Source organism: Cydia splendana, chromosome 2, assembly GCF_910591565.1.
Source record: "Cydia splendana chromosome 2, ilCydSple1.2, whole genome shotgun sequence".
Lineage (NCBI taxonomy): Eukaryota > Metazoa > Arthropoda > Insecta > Lepidoptera > Tortricidae > Cydia > Cydia splendana.
The window spans coordinates 5258745-5280303 of record NC_085961.1 but is presented as its reverse complement, the minus strand read 5'-3'; the positions used below and the strand labels follow the sequence as shown (position 1 = coordinate 5280303).

Below are 21559 nucleotides of genomic sequence, written 5' to 3'. Positions count from 1 at the left end.
GAGGTCAACTTCACGCTACCGCCCCAAAATCGATTTTATGGTTTTTATCAATTAGAATCGATAGATAATCGTTAGTTCACGTTAGTTCAGTATATTAAATCGTTAGGATCCGATTCTAAGTATTTTTTTTTTTCAATTTTGTGGGGCGGTCAACTTCACGTGAAGTTGACCGCCCCATATCGAGTGCCCGCAAATGGCATATCTATATCGTTAGTTCATCGTTAGTTCACGTTAGTTCAGTATATAAAATCGTTAGGATCCGACGCATAACTTGTGTACGAATTTTTTTTTAAAGTAGGGGAGCGCCAACACTGTCTTCCGCTCCAAAACTGTATTTATGGTTCCAATCAATTGGAATCGATATGTAGTCGTTAGTTCATCGTTAGTTCATGTTAGTTCAGCATGTGAAATCGTTAGGATCCAACTACATTACGTATTTAAAAAAAAAAACATAAGTGGGGAGGTCAACTTCACGCTACCGCCCCAAAACCGATTTTATGGATTCTTTCAATTAGAATCGTTAGTTCATCGTTAGTTCACGTTAGTTCAGTATTTTAAATCGTTAGGATCCGACTAAAAGATGGTTTTTTTTTAAAAACGAAAGTGGGGAGGTCAACTTCACGTGAAGTTGACCGCCCCATATCGAGTGCCCGCAAATGGCATATCTATATCGTTAGTTCATCGTTAGTTCACGTTAGTTCAGTATATCAAATCGTTAGGATCCGACGCATAACTTGTGTACGAATTTTTTTTTAAAGTAGGGGAGCGCCAACACCGTCTTCCGCTCCAAAACTGTATTTATGGTTCCAATCAATTGGAATCGATATGTAGTCGTTAGTTCATCGTTAGTTCATGTTAGTTCAGCATGTGAAATCGTTAGGATCTGACTACATTACGTATTTTAAAAAAATAACATAAGTGGGGCGGTCAACTTCACGCTACCGCCTCAAAACCGATTTTATGGATTCTTTCAATTAGAATCGTTAGTTCATCGTTAGTTCACGTTAGTTCAGTATTTTAAATCGTTAGGATCCGACTAAAAGATGTTTTTTTTTTTAAAACGAAAGTGGGGAGGTCAACTTCACGTGAAGTTGACCGCCCCATATCGAGTGCCCGCAAATGGCATATCTATATCGTTAGTTTATCGTTAGTTCACGTTAGTTCAGTATATCAAATCGTTAGGATCCGACGCATAACTTGTGTACGAATTTTTTTTAAAGTAGGGGAGCGCCAACATCGCTTTCCGCTCCAAAACTGTATTTATGGTTCCAGTCAATTGGAATCGATATGTAGTCGTTAGTTCATCGTTAGTTCATGTTAGTTCAGCATGTGAAATCGTTAGGATCCGACTACATTACGTATTTAAAAAAAATAACATAAGTGGGGCGGTCAACTTCACGCTACCGCCCCAAAACCGATTTTATGGATTCTTTCAATTAGAATCGTTAGTTCATCGTTAGTTCACGTTAGTTCAGTATTTTAAATCGTTAGGATCCGACTAAAAGATGTTTTTTTTTTTAAAACGAAAGTGGGGAGGTCAACTTCACGTGAAGTTGACCGCCCCATATCGAGTGCCCGCAAATGGCATATCTATATCGTTAGTTTATCGTTAGTTCACGTTAGTTCAGTATATCAAATCGTTAGGATCCGACGCATAACTTGTGTACGAATTTTTTTTAAAGTAGGGGAGCGCCAACACCGTCTTCCGCTCCAAAACTGTATTTATGGTTCCAATCAATTGGAATCGATATGTAGTCGTTAGTTCATCGTTAGTTCATGTTAGTTCAGCATGTGAAATCGTTAGGATCTGACTACATTACGTATTTAAAAAAAATAACATAAGTGGGGCGGTCAACTTCACGCTACCGCCCCAAAACCGATTTTATGGATTCTTTCAATTAGAATCGTTAGTTCATCGTTAGTTCACGTTAGTTCAGTATTTTAAATCGTTAGGATCCGACTAAAAGATGTTTTTTTTTTAAAACGAAAGTGGGGAGGTCAACTTCACGTGAAGTTGACCGCCCCATATCGAGTGCCCGCAAATGGCATATCTATATCGTTAGTTTATCGTTAGTTCACGTTAGTTCAGTATATCAAATCGTTAGGATCCGACGCATAACTTGTGTACGAATTTTTTTTAAAGTAGGGGAGTGCCAACATCGCTTTCCGCTCCAAAACTGTATTTATGGTTCCAGTCAATTGGAATCGATATGTAGTCGTTAGTTCATCGTTAGTTCATGTTAGTTCAGCATGTGAAATCGTTAGGATCCGACTACATTACGTATTTAAAAAAAATAACATAAGTGGGGCGGTCAACTTCACGCTACCGCCCCAAAACCGATTTTATGGATTCTTTCAATTAGAATCGTTAGTTCATCGTTAGTTCACGTTAGTTCAGTATTTTAAATCGTTAGGATCCGACTAAAAGATGTTTTTTTTTTAAAACGAAAGTGGGGAGGTCAACTTCACGTGAAGTTGACCGCCCCATATCGAGTGCCCGCAAATGGCATATCTATATCGTTAGTTCATCGTTAGTTCACGTTAGTTCAGTATATCAAATCGTTAGGATCCGACGCATAACTTGTGTACGAATTTTTTTTTAAAGTAGGGGAGCGCCAACACCGTCTTCCGCTCCAAAACTGTATTTATGGTTCCAATCAATTGGAATCGATATGTAGTCGTTAGTTCATCGTTAGTTCATGTTAGTTCAGCATGTGAAATCGTTAGGATCCGACAACATTACGTATTTAAAAAAAATAACATAAGTGGGGAGGTCAACTTCACGCTACCGCCCCAAAACCGATTTTATGGATTCTTTCAATTAGAATCGTTAGTTCATCGTTAGTTCACGTTAGTTCAGTATTTTAAATCGTTAGGATCCGACTAAAAGATGTTTTTTTTTTAAAAACGAAAGTGGGGAGGTCAACTTCACGTGAAGTTGACCGCCCCATATCGAGTGCCCGCAAATGGCATATCTATATCGTTAGTTCATCGTTAGTTCACGTTAGTTCAGTATATCAAATCGTTAGGATCCGACGCATAACTTGTGTACGAATTTTTTTTTAAAGTAGGGGAGCGCCAACATCGCTTTCCGCTCCAAAACTGTATTTATGGTTCCAATCAATTGGAATCGATATGTAGTCGTTAGTTCATCGTTAGTTCATGTTAGTTCAGCATGTGAAATCGTTAGGATCCGACTACATTACGTATTTAAAAAAAATAACATAAGTGGGGCGGTCAACTTCACGCTACCGCCCCAAAACCGATTTTATGGATTCTTTCAATTAGAATCGTTAGTTCATCGTTAGTTCACGTTAGTTCAGTATTTTAAATCGTTAGGATCCGACTAAAAGATGTTTTTTTTTTAAAACGAAAGTGGGGAGGTCAACTTCACGTGAAGTTGACCGCCCCATATCGAGTGCCCGCAAATGGCATATCTATATCGTTAGTTCATCGTTAGTTCACGTTAGTTCAGTATATCAAATCGTTAGGATCCGACGCATAACTTGTGTACGAATTTTTTTTAAAGTAGGGGAGCGCCAACATCGCTTTCCGCTCCAAAACTGTATTTATGGTTCCAATCAATTGGAATCGATATGTAGTCGTTAGTTCATCGTTAGTTCATGTTAGTTCAGCATGTGAAATCGTTAGGATCCGACTACATTACGTATTTAAAAAAAATAACATAAGTGGGGCGGTCAACTTCACGCTACCGCCCCAAAACCGATTTTATGGATTCTTTCAATTAGAATCGTTAGTTCATCGTTAGTTCACGTTAGTTCAGTATTTTAAATCGTTAGGATCCGACTAAAAGATGTTTTTTTTTTAAAACGAAAGTGGGGAGGTCAACTTCACGTGAAGTTGACCGCCCCATATCGAGTGCCCGCAAATGGCATATCTATATCGTTAGTTCATCGTTAGTTCACGTTAGTTCAGTATATCAAATCGTTAGGATCCGACGCATAACTTGTGTACGAATTTTTTTTTAAAGTAGGGGAGCGCCAACATCGCTTTCCGCTCCAAAACTGTATTTATGGTTCCAATCAATTGGAATCGATATGTAGTCGTTAGTTCATGTTAGTTCAGCATGTGAAATCGTTAGGATCCGACTACATTACGTATTTAAAAAAAATAACATAAGTGGGGAGGTCAACTTCACGCTACCGCCCCAAAACCGATTTTATGGATTCTGTCAATTAGAATCGTTAGTTCATCGTTAGTTCACGTTAGTTCAGTATTTTAAATCGTTAGGATCCGACTAAAAGATGTTTTTTTTTAAAAAACGAAAGTGGGGAGGTCAACTTCACGTGAAGTTGACCGCCCCATATCGAGTGCCCGCAAATGGCATATCTATATCGTTAGTTCATCGTTAGTTCACGTTAGTTCAGTATATCAAATCGTTAGGATCCGACGCATAACTTGTGTGCGAATTTTTTTAGAGTAGGGGATAGCGCCAACACCGTCTTCCACTCCAAAACTGTATTTATGGTTCCTATCAATTGGAATCGATATGTAGTCGTTAGTTCATCGTTAGTTCATGTTAGTAGCATGTGAAATCGTTAGGATCCGACTACATTACGTATTAAAAAAAAAACTTAAGTGGCCCCACTTAATGGTCAACTTCACGCTACCGCCCCATAACCGATTTTATGGTTTCTATCAATTAGATTCGATAGATAATCGTTAGTTCACGTTAGTTCAGTATATCAAACCGTTAGGATCCGACGCGTAACTTGTGTGCGGATTTTTTTTAAAGTGTACGCCAGCGTACCTACAAAAAAAACGGTCACCCATCCAAGTACTGACCCCGCCCGACGTTGCTTAACTTCGGTCAAAAATCGCGTTTGTTGTATGGGAGCCCCACTTAAATCTTTATTTTATTCTGTTTATAGTATTTGTTGTTATAGCGGCAACAGAAATACATCATCTGTGAAATTTTCAGCTGTCTAGCTATCACAGATCACGAGATACAGCCTGGACAGACGGACGGACGGACGGACGGACAACGGAGTCTTAGTAATAGCATGCCCTCCCATCCCGAAGGCGTTATAATTATTTTCAAATGGATATCATAGTGTGTGTATCATAATCGGCCATTACGAAATTTTTATCGTACAGATTAAGATGGATTAAGAGATATTTAAAGCGTCATAAATTAAAAACGTTATAAATGAAATACAAACATTAATAACAACACGAATTCAATGCATTAATTTACGAAATTTGAAACCACAATTATATTGCAACTGACTACGTTATGAGCAACAGCGCACGACAATTATTTCAAGCTGTCGAAGTAATATTGAATATTGACACTAGATGGAGCCACCACGATTCTAGTATGTTTTACGTCATTCGAAAACGGAACGAGTGTGGGTTTCTTTTCCTGAGTTTTGTTTTTCGTTTTAAGACATGATGTGAAGTTTGATTTAGAATAATTATTAATTACAATCGAGTTTTAAATTACGGAATTTAGGTACATACCTAATCTAAATGAGTAATCTATTTTAAAGTAGGCCTGACGTTAAAATACAAATTAAAGAACTCATAGGGCGATGTCTTTCAAAACACATGAATGCTTTGTTTCTAAACAAAATGCATGTTTTGATTTCGCTTGGTGTCCATGTCCAAGTCAAACGCGCATTTTACTCCTTTATTGACCGAAGCGTTTGCGAAGGTCTCCGTTTTATCTCGGGCCAAAATCGTATGTCCGGACGTTCTCCTCGGTTCAATTCTCAACCGATTCTTATCAAATTTTATGACCAGATTCTAGAAATAAAATAGTTTTTTTCCGATCCGAATATTAGATTTTTTTTTCAAAATGGCGGAAAGAAATAGTCGTATTAATATCATAGGAGTTTTTTTTTCTTTTTGAGATATATTTACAGTGCTTGTCAAAAATGTACTAATTTAGTAACGCTGGTACATAAGCCGTCTAGGAGGTATTTAGATATATCATTGTATGTAGATTTTTACTTGAGATTAAGTAGCCAAATTTCGTCACTTTAAGTAAGTGCTATGATGGCGCAGTTTGCAAACACTTGCTTTGATGCATGGAGGTGCCTAGTTCGATCCCCAGTAAAGTGTAACTTTTTGTAAATTTTAAATTTTGTATTTTTGATTGATCAAGCGAGTGCAATCTTTTATTTAACTTTTCGTTAATTTAGTTTTTCCAAATTATTCTAAAAGGCGTAGCCTTACATTTTTTATTCAGTTTTAAGCTATGCTCGCGAGGTCTACAGAGGGTCTACCGCGAACGACGTTGCCACAACTGTTGCCACAGCGCCACTGGTTTATTAATTTCCTTAAATTGTGAACGACGATCTGCTTTAACCGCGAAAATCGAAGTTTGTAAGACTTCGAGAGTTAGACCAAGCTAAATTGACAGGGATTTTGATGGTACAGACAGACTGTGCAAGTGTTTTTTTTTTAAATTTCATAATTTAATAGAAGTTTGACGTTTAAAATAACACTAATAAAATAGCTTGGTATGACTCATGCAACTATCTCTGTCACTCTAATTACGACTTAATTTGACTAAAAGAGAAAGATGCCCACACTTTGCAATATTCGATCGCGGGGCATGCCTGCCTCTGGCATTCAGGCGAACTTTTTTGTTGACGGACGGACTCCGACAATTACTGCACTCATTACTGCGACGGGGAGTACGGGCCGATTTATTAATTTTGAGCACAAAAGTCTGTTGAAAACGATATATAGATAGGACACCATTTTACAAATTGACCAAGTCAACTCCCACAGTAAGCTCAATAAGGCTTCTATCTATCTATCTTTTTCAATATATAAATATGTTTTTATAAATACTGTACCTAATACATATAGCTATGTATACAAAACATCCATAACTTAACTTAGGAACAAATATTTGTGCTCGTCACACAATTAGATGCCCTTACAGGATTTGAACCCGGGCCCATCGGCTTCATAGGCAGGGTTACCTACTAAGGCCCGACCGGTTGTCAAAACGATGACATGCTATTTTTGGAATAGGTACCTACGAGTGAAATTAAGAATCGAGTGATATTGATCACATCACTGGTAATACTCGTATTCAATTATAATTATTACCTAGTCCTTTTAGTGGTACCTAGGTGTTCGTATTTCCAATGCAAGGTCATGACCGGTCAAACGTCGATGTTCCGCTTCCAAAAAACAGTGCGATTTGGAAACTTGTATTGACAATACGACGTATTACATCTATAGGTTTGTTCTATTTACTTTTAATTTAATATGTGCTCATTTTCGATTTTTACAATTGTTCGTATCGATCGGCGCTGGCGTAACCTTGCGCAGCCTCTCAAGGCCGCGACTGCACAGCGACCAAAACTGCACACTCAGATTTCTAAAGGCCAGCGCAAAGCGGCGGAGCGCAGCGCAGATCACCGAGGAGGATTTACGCCGCGCAGCGCACACCAGCGAGGTAAAATCCCCCGCGATACCGCGAGCGCCTGCCAGCCCGGCGCTGGCGGCCGGCGCACCAGGGAGCACTTCGGCGCAGGCCGGGGGATGCCGCGGCATGCCGCCGCGTGTACTCTATCACAAGGGATAGTGACTAGTGTGCACGAGTTCTCCCCCGTCGTTCCGGCGCTACTCCGGCGCACTCGGGAGGCCTCGGCGCATGCCGGGGGATGCCGCGGTATGCTGGCGCCTACCGCCGCGGTATCCTCTAGCGTGCTCCTCGATGCCGCGGAGTAACAATCCTCCGTGATGCTCCGAGGTCGGAGTCAAAGCATTTAAATTTATACCTGAAGATAATTGAAATAGGGAAGAAAATACATTGATAATTTTTAAGTGATCTGCGCTGCGCTCCGCCGGTTTGCGCAGGCCCGGCAGGCCTTAAGGTGCGTCTGTGTGCGTAAGCAAACTACTATACAACTAGGTAGGTACAGTCGCCATCAGATATATCGGAGCGGCCAAGGTGCTCACAAATATCGGAACACGCCTCTATTGTCAGGGCGTTAGAGCGCGTGTTCAGATATTGTGAACACCTTGGCCGCTCCGATATATCTGATGGCGACTGTACATAGGCGTGAACGCTACAGTCATGCGTGCCGTCCTTTATTCTCTTTTCCGTATATTGGTACGCATCACAGAATTGCAACTGATTTAATTGTGCGATTGCACTTACCTAGTTAGCTCATTAGCTGACTTCGGCGCCCTATAAATTATAAAATTCGAAAGTTAGGCATGATCTATTCATGGGTTTGGGGGTTTAAGAATGTTATTTATCTAATCTAATTACTCATTAGTGGAAATTTGATAATGAATTTTGTCCACCTAGCTTGTTCTAGACGGAACACTGTGCGTCAGAGGTAAATCTTGAATGACTTATAATTTATACGGAAAATTGAAACAATACGGTTAAAGTGTATCAATGATTTAGGAAAGTTAGGTTATTGTAGGTACCTATTTAATTTGTTATGATATCAAACATCAGAGGGCCTACCATAACGATCGAAACTTAAAGAAAATTTGATGTCGGTGATAGGAACTCCCGAATCAGAAATTAGGAAAGTTTAATTCGTATACCTACCTACTTATTATATGTATGTTTAGTAAGAGGGCGTTCATTAATTACGTAAGGGGATCACAAATAGGGGTCACAAAACTGGTTTTACCAAACTTAAAAAACCGGGAAATCCAAGTTTACCTATTCCGATATTTTTAAATAAATAAGCTACATATAGCACCTTCAAATAGGATTCCGGATTTTTACAGATACGTGCGAAAGCTGGGCTATTTAAGTGTCACCTAATGCTCAGGGGGAATATTTAGTAACAAAAAGTAACATTTCCAAAAATTTAATCCAAAAACCAAAGAAAGTTCTAGGTTAACCAAAAACAAATTCAAGTCTGAATATCTTTTTTGGCGGCAAAAATATAACCTACCAGGGTATGCTCGTGAAGTTGACCACCCCAAATCGTTTGCCCGCAAATGGCATAGCTATATCGTTTGTTCATCGTTAGTTCACGTTTGTTCAGTAGGTAAAATCGTAAGGACCCGATTCCTTCATTTTTTTTTTTTCAAATTTGGGGTGGCTGTCTTCACGCTAGCCACCCCACCCCGAAATCAGCCAAACCAACCATGTGAAGTCATCGAGCGACGTTAGTTCACGTTTGTTCAGGCATTCAAATCGTTAGGATCTCATTAGATTTCCCATAAAAAAATAAAATCGAAAAATTCATATACAGGTTGATTTCGGGGTCGTGATCCAGAACCACTTTTTCTGACTCTGTAAATGATCCACATTATCATATGGTAGTATTTGATTAAAAGATAATTACTTGAATTATTCTTATTTTTCAAGTAAAATTAATGTTATACTAAGCAATTATGGTCACCCTATGACTTTTGACATACGCTGTATGGACAGCGACAAGACGTCACATTGAGTAGGGTCACCAAATTGTATGCAAAATTGTTTTTTCCTACTCGTCATCTGGAAAATAATCATCATTATTGGTGATAAACAATAATTAACAACATCATTAGGCTCATCTTTGGATTCTGTATGATGTCTGGCTCTCTTGCTCCACGACCCCGAAATCACCCTGTATATGGACCAGCCGAGCCAAGTAATGTGGCCTAGCAAGCAATCGACACGGATACTAACGATTCTTTGGCTTGAATAAACTTATATAGACGATATTTAAACGATAAATTACAGTGCCTTGTGGGCGTTCAAAACATAATAAGAGATACTCAGCTCTATAAAGCTCGTAATCGTAAAGCTCTTGATTGTTCAAAACCTGAGAGGAATTTTGTTGCATTTTATCTACGTGTGGAAATAAAATTTGATGCAAATTTTGAGTAGATAATAGTTTCTTTATCCACTAGCCACCCAGACATCAAAACTTGCCAATGCAAATGTAATTTTGATTTGTTTAAATAAAGATTCAAATTAGAATAGAACTGGAGACCTTTTTATAGACCTCTGGGCGGCTAGAGGTTATGTTGGCTGGTAGAATATACCTAGGTACTTACTTTTAACCTTTTGGACGCCAATGACCGATATATCCGCACTGTAGGTTCAACGCCAAAGACCGATTAATCGGTCACTGACCATATAGCAACATAGACCTACGTGCATATGCATAAAGTTCAATTTCAGTTTTGACACTTCGGTGACGTGGCGTCTGAGTGACAGCTTTTGTGTTTGACACGGCGTCGAAAAGGTTAAATGATAAATTTGAATGATTAATATTTAATGACGTTCATTTAGGTTTGATTTTTATAGTTAGTATTTTTTGTAGCGTTGAAAATTATAATTAATTTGTTAATTTGTATGAAAAAAAGATATCTGAAATTTAATAAAAAATTCTTATGCTATATTTTTTGTTTAAGGACAACAATATTTGCCAGTGTTTAGCGTCCGAAGGTTTAGTGGTATAATCAGACATAGAAGTTTTTGTGGCAAAAAAAAGTGATTGACCAAATGAAATATCGACATGTCAGTTATCGATGTTACCTTAACGTTATGTACTTAGATATGTATTACATTTTATAAGAATATAGCTACCGCGAAATACACAACACGTTCGATATCTTCTTCTCTTTTGATATGTTTTTGACACCGTATACTTACTACAGTTTACGTTTTAATTTTTAAGTACTAAATATATGTAATAAAGAAATTACGTAGCGCTTTGTATTGATTTGCATTATTAAAATTTCTCGGTAACTTACCTATATAAAGCAAGCAGAAGTTACATATTTTAAATATTAATCTATGACTTATCGATGTTTCATTTTCTCAAACACTCGTTTATGCCACAAAAACTTCTATGTCTGGGTATAATATATTTATACCTACGTATGTAACCAGTTCGATTTTGAGTTTATTAAAATTGAGCTCATCCTTCTATTCATAGCTGTAGGTATATTGTACTTAGGATTTGATTTTAAAAATGTTTTTTTAAGACGCAATGTATTGCGAATTTTGTTCTTTAAAGAGCCACAAATGACGTCAATTAAGTGATTATAGCGTTCATTGAAACTAATATTTAAACTGTATGAATAAGACAAAAACTAAAGAAACATAATCTTTTGATTTTGCAAGAGACACCCGGTATAAGAAGTTAAATTTTTTGGCAACGTTTACTATGTAGCATACTATACCAAGTGTGGCCTGTAACATGAGCAAAAAATTGCTTAAAAGTAGATACAGATACACTTCCCTTTCTTCAGAAAGTGTATCTGTAACTGTAGTTATTTCGCTTTTACTGATTGATTTTTTCAAGTTTGGCCGTGCTTAAGAGCCAACAGGAGTGGTCATTCCTCCATACAAACGTAGTCCTCGTTTTCCTCCGTGGTTTTTGAAGCTAGAGCAATGATTTTTTCAACACAGATTAATATTGTCAATATCTGTGTCGGACCGTTTTGCTTTTTTTGATATTTTTGTTTTTTAAGGCGCTAGAGCCCTTCAAAAACGGCCAAAATGGCCTAATAGACTATGCCGCAATGAGAGGCGTGGTATTCAAAACTGATATCAATTAGCCAAAAAAGCAAAACGGTCCGACACAGATAATTTCATAATCATTTAGATTTCCAAATTTGGTTACGATTGGTTAAGTTTTGGGGGAGGAAAAAGAGGACTACGAAACCTCGATTTTTGTCATTTTTACGCAGGATTTTTCGCCTCAGCTGCAGTTGTCCCTATCGCACTAATTTTAGGGGCGGAGTCAAGTTTCTAAATACGTACACAGCCAGAAAAGTGATGGGCAATAGTCGACATTTAATGTCGATAATCTAGTGATGTAAGAAGTTATCGATAAACCGTCTTGTGTGAAAATATCTAGATCCTAAGATACAAGGGGTTTTGGGTTGAGAGTAGGGAACACATTTTTGTAGTTATGATATACAATCTATTATGAACTTTTTGATTCTAATATTTCAAATTAGAAATCAAAATCAAAAATATTTTATTGCATGGTTAAAATGGGTTAACAAAATTTTTAGGTACTTACCTACAGGCACGCTTCGTAATTGTCGAGCAATTTAGGGTCCTAGCTGAATTGGTTGTTCCATACTTACTCGTGCTCTATGGAATGTCCAATTTAGCTAGAACCCTAAATGGCTCAACAATCACGGAGCGTGACAGTACTAATGATTCATGTTCTGTATATCCTGCCCTACAATGGCGTTAATATTTGGTTGTCATGTCTATACTTCGTTTTTAAGCATTATTGAAAAAAAAAAATAGTAAATACTAATATTAACCACTAAGTACATAACTATTACAGCACGGCTTCCGTAAGTCGCGATCTACAGTCACGAATCTAGTTGCCCTCGCTGACTATGTCTGCAAGGAGATGGATGAAGGGCACCAGGTCGATGCTGCATATTTCGACTTCAGAAAGGCATTCGACCTGGTCGACAACGACGTCTTGCTGAGCAAGCTGGCGCTAGCGGGCTTCACACCAAAGCTATTAGATTTCTTTGCTAATTACATGAGTGGCAGGCAGCAGTACGTCAGGGTGGGCGGCTTCGAGTCTAATGACTACTATACGCTGTCTGGTGTGAGTCAGGGCAGTACCCTGGGGCCTACTCTTTTTCTCCTTATGATAAATGACTTACCGGACACAATCAGAGCTGCTAAATGTCTTCTTTTCGCTGATGACCTGAAGCTGTTCCTAGGCATTCGTAGTATTAGCGACAGCGCAGAGTTGCAAGCTGATATTGATGCTGCTGCCAGGTGGAGTGAGAGAAATCGAATTCCCTTTAACGTACAAAAGTGTAAGGCGATAACTTTCTCGCGTAAACGTTCTGCTCTTCAAACTGGGTACAGCTTAGCGGATTCCTCCTTGGAGAAAGTTAGCGAAATTCGAGACCTGGGTTTAATATTAGATAGTAAATTTGACTTCCATTCGCATATCAATAGTATTTGCAAGCAGGCCAGTAAAACCTTAGGATTTGTAATGAGAATATCCAAGCAATTTCACGTTGGAGTGGCTAAGGTTCTCTATAACGCATACGTGCGCAGTAAGTTGGAATATGGTGCGGTTGTCTGGGATCCATATGAGGACAAGTATTCCCTAATGCTTGAAAAAATACAACGAAAATTTGCACGTTGGTTGTATAAAAAAGCCTATGGATATTACCCTTACCTCTACCCTTCCATCTTTGTCTCGGGGATGGTTGGGCTAGACACGCTCGCATTGAGGCGGAAGTTGTTGCTCCTGGTGCACTATCTCTCAATCATTCACCACCAAGTTGATAGCCCTGAGGTGTTAGAGAAGATAGGGTTGTTGGTTCCTAGGAGGATACCGCGGGATGTGGACGGGGCGGTCGCGCCGCGTCGCCGGCCGTGTGTGTTGCTGCGGCCGTCCGCTCGCACATGTTACGCGAGGCACGCACCTACCACGCGTGCTTTATCATTTCTACATATTATGCTCACTCAACACGTTGACGCTGACATGTTCGCCGATCGTTTAGCAAAATTGTGCAAAACTGCTAGACAATTTTTAAATTTTCATACTGCATGACATTGTATATGTGTGTATTGTAATCTGTTTTGACATTTAATTCATATAATTTTTAATTTGTTTGACATTTTTATGCGCATGTATTTATATTTTTGTATGTTTTTAATTGTTACTATTTTGACAATGTATATGTTAGCGTGTAAGTGATTTGGTCTGTAACTGTAAGCTTACATTGTGTTCAATATTTAAATAAAATAAAAATAAAAAATTACAAAAAAAGCTAAATAATTATACGATTGCATGCTTAAAAAAGACACGTCACCTTCACTCTAATGCTAAACAAACGAAGAATAAGAACTAACAGCGATAAGACCGCCTGTTGCTACCTTTATCTACATTGTAAATCGGTTTTAGGGTTCCGTACCCAAAGGGTAAAACACGGGACCCTATTACTAAGATTCCGCTGTCCGTCCGTCCGTCTGTCACCAGGCTGTATCTCACGAACCGTGATAGCTAGACAGTTGAAATTTTCACAGATGATTTATTTCTGTTGCCGCTATAACAACATTGGATCTTTTAGTCGGATCCTAACGATTTAAAATACTGAACTAACGTGAACTAACGATGAACTAACGATTCTAATTGAAAGAATCCATAAAATCGGTTTTGGGGCGGTAGCGTGAAGTTGACCGCCCCACTTATGTTATTTTTTTTAAATACGTAATGTAGTCGGATCCTAACGATTTCACATGCTGAACTAACATGAACTAACGATGAACTAACGACTACATATCGATTCCAATTGATTGGAACCATAAATACAGTTTTGGAGCGGAAAGCGATGTTGGCGCTCCCCTACTTTAAAAAAAATTCGTACACAAGTTATGCGTCGGATCCTAACGATTTGATATACTGAACTAACGTGAACTAACGATGAACTAACGATATAGATATGCCATTTGCGGGCACTCGATATGGGGCGGTCAACTTCACGTGAAGTTGACCTCCCCACTTTCGTTTTAAAAAAAAAACATCTTTTAGTCGGATCCTAACGATTTAAAATACTGAACTAACGTGAACTAACGATGAACTAACGATTCTAATTGAAAGAATCCATAAAATCGGTTTTGGGGCGGTAGCGTGAAGTTGACCGCCCCACTTATGTTATTTTTTTAAAATACGTAATGTAGTCGGATCCTAACGATTTCACATGCTGAACTAACATGAACTAACGATGAACTAACGACTACATATCGATTCCAATTGATTGGAACCATAAATACAGTTTTGGAGCGGAAAGCGATGTTGGCGCTCCCCTACTTTAAAAAAAAATTCGTACACAAGTTATGCGTCGGATCCTAACGATTTGATATACTGAACTAACGTGAACTAACGATGAACTAACGATATAGATATGCCATTTGCGGGCACTCGATATGGGGCGGTCAACTTCACGTGAAGTTGACCTCCCCACTTTCGTTTTTAAAAAAAAAACATCTTTTAGTCGGATCCTAACGATTTAAAATACTGAACTAACGTGAACTAACGATGAACTAACGATTCTAATTGAAAGAATCCATAAAATCGGTTTTGGGGCGGTAGCGTGAAGTTGACCTCCCCACTTATGTTATTTTTTTTAAATACGTAATGTTGTCGGATCCTAACGATTTCACATGCTGAACTAACATGAACTAACGATGAACTAACGACTACATATCGATTCCAATTGATTGGAACCATAAATACAGTTTTGGAGCGGAAGACGGTGTTGGCGCTCCCCTACTTTAAAAAAAAATTCGTACACAAGTTATGCGTCGGATCCTAACGATTTGATATACTGAACTAACGTGAACTAACGATGAACTAACGATATAGATATGCCATTTGCGGGCACTCGATATGGGGCGGTCAACTTCACGTGAAGTTGACCTCCCCACTTTCGTTTTAAAAAAAAAACATCTTTTAGTCGGATCCTAACGATTTAAAATACTGAACTAACGTGAACTAACGATGAACTAACGATTCTAATTGAAAGAATCCATAAAATCGGTTTTGGGGCGGTAGCGTGAAGTTGACCTCCCCACTTATGTTATTTTTTTTAAATACGTAATGTAGTCGGATCCTAACGATTTCACATGCTGAACTAACATGAACTAACGATGAACTAACGACTACATATCGATTCCAATTGATTGGAACCATAAATACAGTTTTGGAGCGGAAAGCGATGTTGGCGCTCGCCTACTTTAAAAAAAAATTCGTACACAAGTTATGCGTCGGATCCTAACGATTTGATATACTGAACTAACGTGAACTAACGATGAACTAACGATATAGATATGCCATTTGCGGGCACTCGATATGGGGCGGTCAACTTCACGTGAAGTTGACCTCCCCACTTTCGTTTTAAAAAAAAAAACATCTTTTAGTCGGATCCTAACGATTTAAAATACTGAAGTAACGTGAACTAACGATGAACTAACGATTCTAATTGAAAGAATCCATAAAATCGGTTTTGGGGCGGTAGCGTGAAGTTGACCGCCCCACTTATGTTATTTTTTTTAAATACGTAATGTAGTCGGATCCTAACGATTTCACATGCTGAACTAACATGAACTAACGACTACATATCGATTCCAATTGATTGAAACCATAAATACAGTTTTGGAGCGGAAAGCGATGTTGGCGCTCCCCTACTTTAAAAAAAATTCGTACACAAGTTATGCGTCGGATCCTAACGATTTGATATACTGAACTAACGTGAACTAACGATGAACTAACGATATAGATATGCCATTTGCGGGCACTCGATATGGGGCGGTCAACTTCACGTGAAGTTGACCTCCCCACTTTCGTTTTAAAAAAAAAACATCTTTTAGTCGGATCCTAACGATTTAAAATACTGAACTAACGTGAACTAACGATGAACTAACGATTCTAATTGAAAGAATCCATAAAATCGGTTTTGGGGCGGTAGCGTGAAGTTGACCGCCCCACTTATGTTATTTTTTTTAAATACGTAATGTAGTCGGATCCTAACGATTTCACATGCTGAACTAACATGAACTAACGATGAACTAACGACTACATATCGATTCCAATTGACTGGAACCATAAATACAGTTTTGGAGCGGAAGACGGTGTTGGCGCTCCCCTACTTTAAAAAAAATTCGTACACAAGTTATGCGTCGGATCCTAACGATTTGATATACTGAACTAACGTGAACTAACGATGAACTAACGATATAGATATGCCATTTGCGGGCACTCGATATGGGGCGGTCAACTTCACGTGAAGTTGACCTCCCCACTTTCGTTTTAAAAAAAAAACATCTTTTAGTCGGATCCTAACGATTTAAAATACTGAACTAACGTGAACTAACGATGAACTAACGATTCTAATTGACAGAATCCATAAAATCGGTTTTGGGGCGGTAGCGTGAAGTTGACCGCCCCACTTATGTTATTTTTTTTAAATACGTAATGTAGTCGGATCCTAACGATTTCACATGCTGAACTAACATGAACTAACGATGAACTAACGACTACATATCGATTCCAATTGATTGGAACCATAAATACAGTTTTGGAGCGGAAAGCGATGTTGGCGCTCCCCTACTTTAAAAAAAATTCGTACACAAGTTATGCGTCGGATCCTAACGATTTGATATACTGAACTAACGTGAACTAACGATGAACTAACGATATAGATATGCCATTTGCGGGCACTCGATATGGGGCGGTCAACTTCACGTGAAGTTGACCTCCCCACTTTCGTTTTAAAAAAAAAAACATCTTTTAGTCGGATCCTAACGATTTAAAATACTGAACTAACGTGAACTAACGATGAACTAACGATTCTAATTGAAAGAATCCATAAAATCGGTTTTGGGGCGGTAGCGTGAAGTTGACCGCCCCACTTATGTTATTTTTTTTAAATACGTAATGTAGTCGGATCCTAACGATTTCACATGCTGAACTAACATGAACTAACGATGAACTAACGACTACATATCGATTCCAATTGATTGGAACCATAAATACAGTTTTGGAGCGGAAGACGGTGTTGGCGCTCCCCTACTTTAAAAAAAATTCGTACACAAGTTATGCGTCGGATCCTAACGATTTGATATACTGAACTAACGTGAACTAACGATGAACTAACGATATAGATATGCCATTTGCGGGCACTCGATATGGGGCGGTCAACTTCACGTGAAGTTGACCTCCCCACTTTCGTTTTTAAAAAAAAAACATCTTTTAGTCGGATCCTAACGATTTAAAATACTGAACTAACGTGAACTAACGATGAACTAACGATTCTAATTGAAAGAATCCATAAAATCGGTTTTGGGGCGGTAGCGTGAAGTTGACCTCCCCACTTATGTTATTTTTTTTAAATACGTAATGTAGTCGGATCCTAACGATTTCACATGCTGAACTAACATGAACTAACGATGAACTAACGACTACATATCGATTCCAATTGATTGGAACCATAAATACAGTTTTGGAGCGGAAGACGGTGTTGGCGCTCCCCTACTTTTAAAAAAAATTCGTGCACAAGTTATGCGTCGGATCCTAACGATTTGATATACTGAACTAACGTGAACTAACGATGAACTAACGATATAGATATGCCATTTGCGGGCACTCGATATGGGGCGGTCAACTTCACGTGAAGTTGACCTCCCCACTTTCGTTTTTAAAAAAAAAAACATCTTTTAGTCGGATCCTAACGATTTAAAATACTGAACTAACGTGAACTAACGATGAACTAACGATTCTAATTGAAAGAATCCATAAAATCGGTTTTGGGGCGGTAGCGTGAAGTTGACCGCCCCACTTATGTTATTTTTTTTAAATACGTAATGTAGTCGGATCCTAACGATTTCACATGCTGAACTAACATGAACTAACGATGAACTAACGACTACATATCGATTCCAATTGATTGGAACCATAAATACAGTTTTGGAGCGGAAAGCGATGTTGGCGCTCCCCTACTTTAAAAAAAATTCGTACACAAGTTATGCGTCGGATCCTAACGATTTGATATACTGAACTAACGTGAACTAACGATGAACTAACGATATAGATATGCCATTTGCGGGCACTCGATATGGGGCGGTCAACTTCACGTGAAGTTGACCTCCCCACTTTCGTTTTAAAAAAAAAACATCTTTTAGTCGGATCCTAACGATTTAAAATACTGAACTAACGTGAACTAACGATGAACTAACGATTCTAATTGACAGAATCCATAAAATCGGTTTTGGGGCGGTAGCGTGAAGTTGACCGCCCCACTTATGTTATTTTTTTTAAATACGTAATGTAGTCGGATCCTAACGATTTCACATGCTGAACTAACATGAACTAACGATGAACTAACGACTACATATCGATTCCAATTGATTGGAACCATAAATACAGTTTTGGAGCGGAAAGCGATGTTGGCGCTCCCCTACTTTTAAAAAAATTCGTACACAAGTTATGCGTCGGATCCTAACGATTTGATATACTGAACTAACGTGAACTAACGATGAACTAACGATATAGATATGCCATTTGCGGGCACTCGATATGGGGCGGTCAACTTCACGTGAAGTTGACCTCCCCACTTTCGTTTTAAAAAAAAAAACATCTTTTAGTCGGATCCTAACGATTTAAAATACTGAACTAACGTGAACTAACGATGAACTAACGATTCTAATTGAAAGAATCCATAAAATCGGTTTTGGGGCGGTAGCGTGAAGTTGACCGCCCCACTTATGTTATTTTTTTTAAATACGTAATGTAGTCAGATCCTAACGATTTCACATGCTGAACTAACATGAACTAACGATGAACTAACGACTACATATCGATTCCAATTGATTGGAACCATAAATACAGTTTTGGAGCGGAAGACGGTGTTGGCGCTCCCCTACTTTAAAAAAAATTCGTACACAAGTTATGCGTCGGATCCTAACGATTTGATATACTGAACTAACGTGAACTAACGATGAACTAACGATATAGATATGCCATTTGCGGGCACTCGATATGGGGCGGTCAACTTCACGTGAAGTTGACCTCCCCACTTTCGTTTTTAAAAAAAAACCATCTTTTAGTCGGATCCTAACGATTTAAAATACTGAACTAACGTGAACTAACGATGAACTAACGATTCTAATTGAAAGAATCCATAAAATCGGTTTTGGGGCGGTAGCGTGAAGTTGACCTCCCCACTTATGTTATTTTTTTTAAATACGTAATGTAGTTGGATCCTAACGATTTCACATGCTGAACTAACATGAACTAACGATGAACTAACGACTACATATCGATTCCAATTGATTGGAACCATAAATACAGTTTTGGAGCGGAAGACAGTGTTGGCGCTCCCCTACTTTAAAAAAAAATTCGTACACAAGTTATGCGTCGGATCCTAACGATTTTATATACTGAACTAACGTGAACTAACGATGAACTAACGATATAGATATGCCATTTGCGGGCACTCGATATGGGGCGGTCAACTTCACGATCATGGAATTTCACCTTTCTGTTGATTACATAAATACATTTTCAAATAGACATTCCTGCTATGGATTATTTGGCCATTTTTAATTAAAATTTGTTTTTTTTTTTTAATTATTATTTTTTAATTGTATGGCAATTTTTTTTAGTAATGGCATGGAGTTTTTAAGGGGTATCTTGGCTCCGATCTTCGACAATTTAAATTTCATTGAAGCTAAGATAGACAAATACAGTAATTGAGGAAAGCACAAACTTTTGGACATTTGTGGATTGGGTTGGGACAGTCAATATAATTTAGAAATAGAATTAAATAACACAACTTTAAAACATCTGGTTCTATGTTCGAATTACAACTGTTTTACGGCCACTTGCACTATTTAGTAACCCGGAGGTAACTGGTTAAATCTAGAGTTACCTAGTTAGCAGTTTAACTGGTTAACCCTTTATTAGGCTGACAGTTCAAAAATGACAATCAAATATCAGTCTTACTGATGGAAAATAGGACACATGTTTGAAGTGCCGTATGTGGGAAATATAATATATACCTTTAGCCTGGTAAAGGGCTTACCCCGGTTTAGTGGGATGGTGCAAGTAGCGCTTACTATGGTTCTGTTATGACTCAGCGCTGTCCATGCCTTGGTTATGATGAAATTTGGTAAAAAGATGTTATTAAATCAGTCAGGGGTGGATTTAGTCCCTTCCCCAAAAGCATCTGAGGACCTCAAAATTTAGATCCCTACCTAACCTACTCTCATTCGGTTCAAGCATACATAAATATACCTGCAGTGTTTTTAATAAATTAAATATAATTGTATGCAAATTATGCAATCACACTGAATCTGAAGTTTAAATTAAAGAAGTTTTCATTCAAATAATTTCATTCACATGGGAATATGAAAATTCAAAGTTCAACTAACTTGAGTTGAAAATGTCTTACTACAAAGTCCGGTAAGTCAACAGAGGATAAGTGCAGGTAGGGGGCGGCAAACTGCGGCGCGCCGTTCGAGCAGTTATTCTAGTTCTATAAAAATGTACCTGCACTTGATAATTTTAGACCAAATAAGAATAAGAATCATTTATTGAGAAAAATGAAAGTCATGGCTTTTTAAATACTGAGTTATGATTTTTACTGTAAATGAGGGTAGGTATTTTATGTAAACTCGCCCAAGGGTGTTCGACCGATAAGCGAGAAACGATGAGCGATATTTCTATTACTTTGTGGGCATGGTTTTCCATCTTCTCTCGTTTTCGTCTCTTCTATCATACTCATAGACACACTTTCCGCCGGCAGTAAGAATCGTCAGCGATTACTTAATCTCTTTTATTCACACAGAATTGACTACACATACTTTATTTTTTGTGCAAGGAAATAATTGTTTGTTGTTTTCTAACCGCGGGTCTAACGGCTGCCCAAGGCGGGAATTCAATACCTACCTATGTTGCAGTGGGAGTGTTAAATATTTATATTATTTTACTTACAAAAACACGAGACCAGAACCAAAACAGGACTCTTTAGTTTAGAACCGGGTTCCATCACAGTTTTTAGGGTTCCGTACCCAAAGGGTAAAAACGGAACCCTATTACTAAGACTC

The 21559-nt window shown here is 38.3% G+C and overlaps 1 protein-coding gene across 1 annotated transcript in view; it reads left to right on the top strand.

Annotated features, from left to right (window-relative positions):
• The window catches only part of LOC134802827 (zinc finger CCCH domain-containing protein 13-like), a 61531-nt gene that overhangs the window by 890 nt on the left and 39082 nt on the right, over positions 1 to 21559 (top strand). The window lies entirely within an intron of this gene.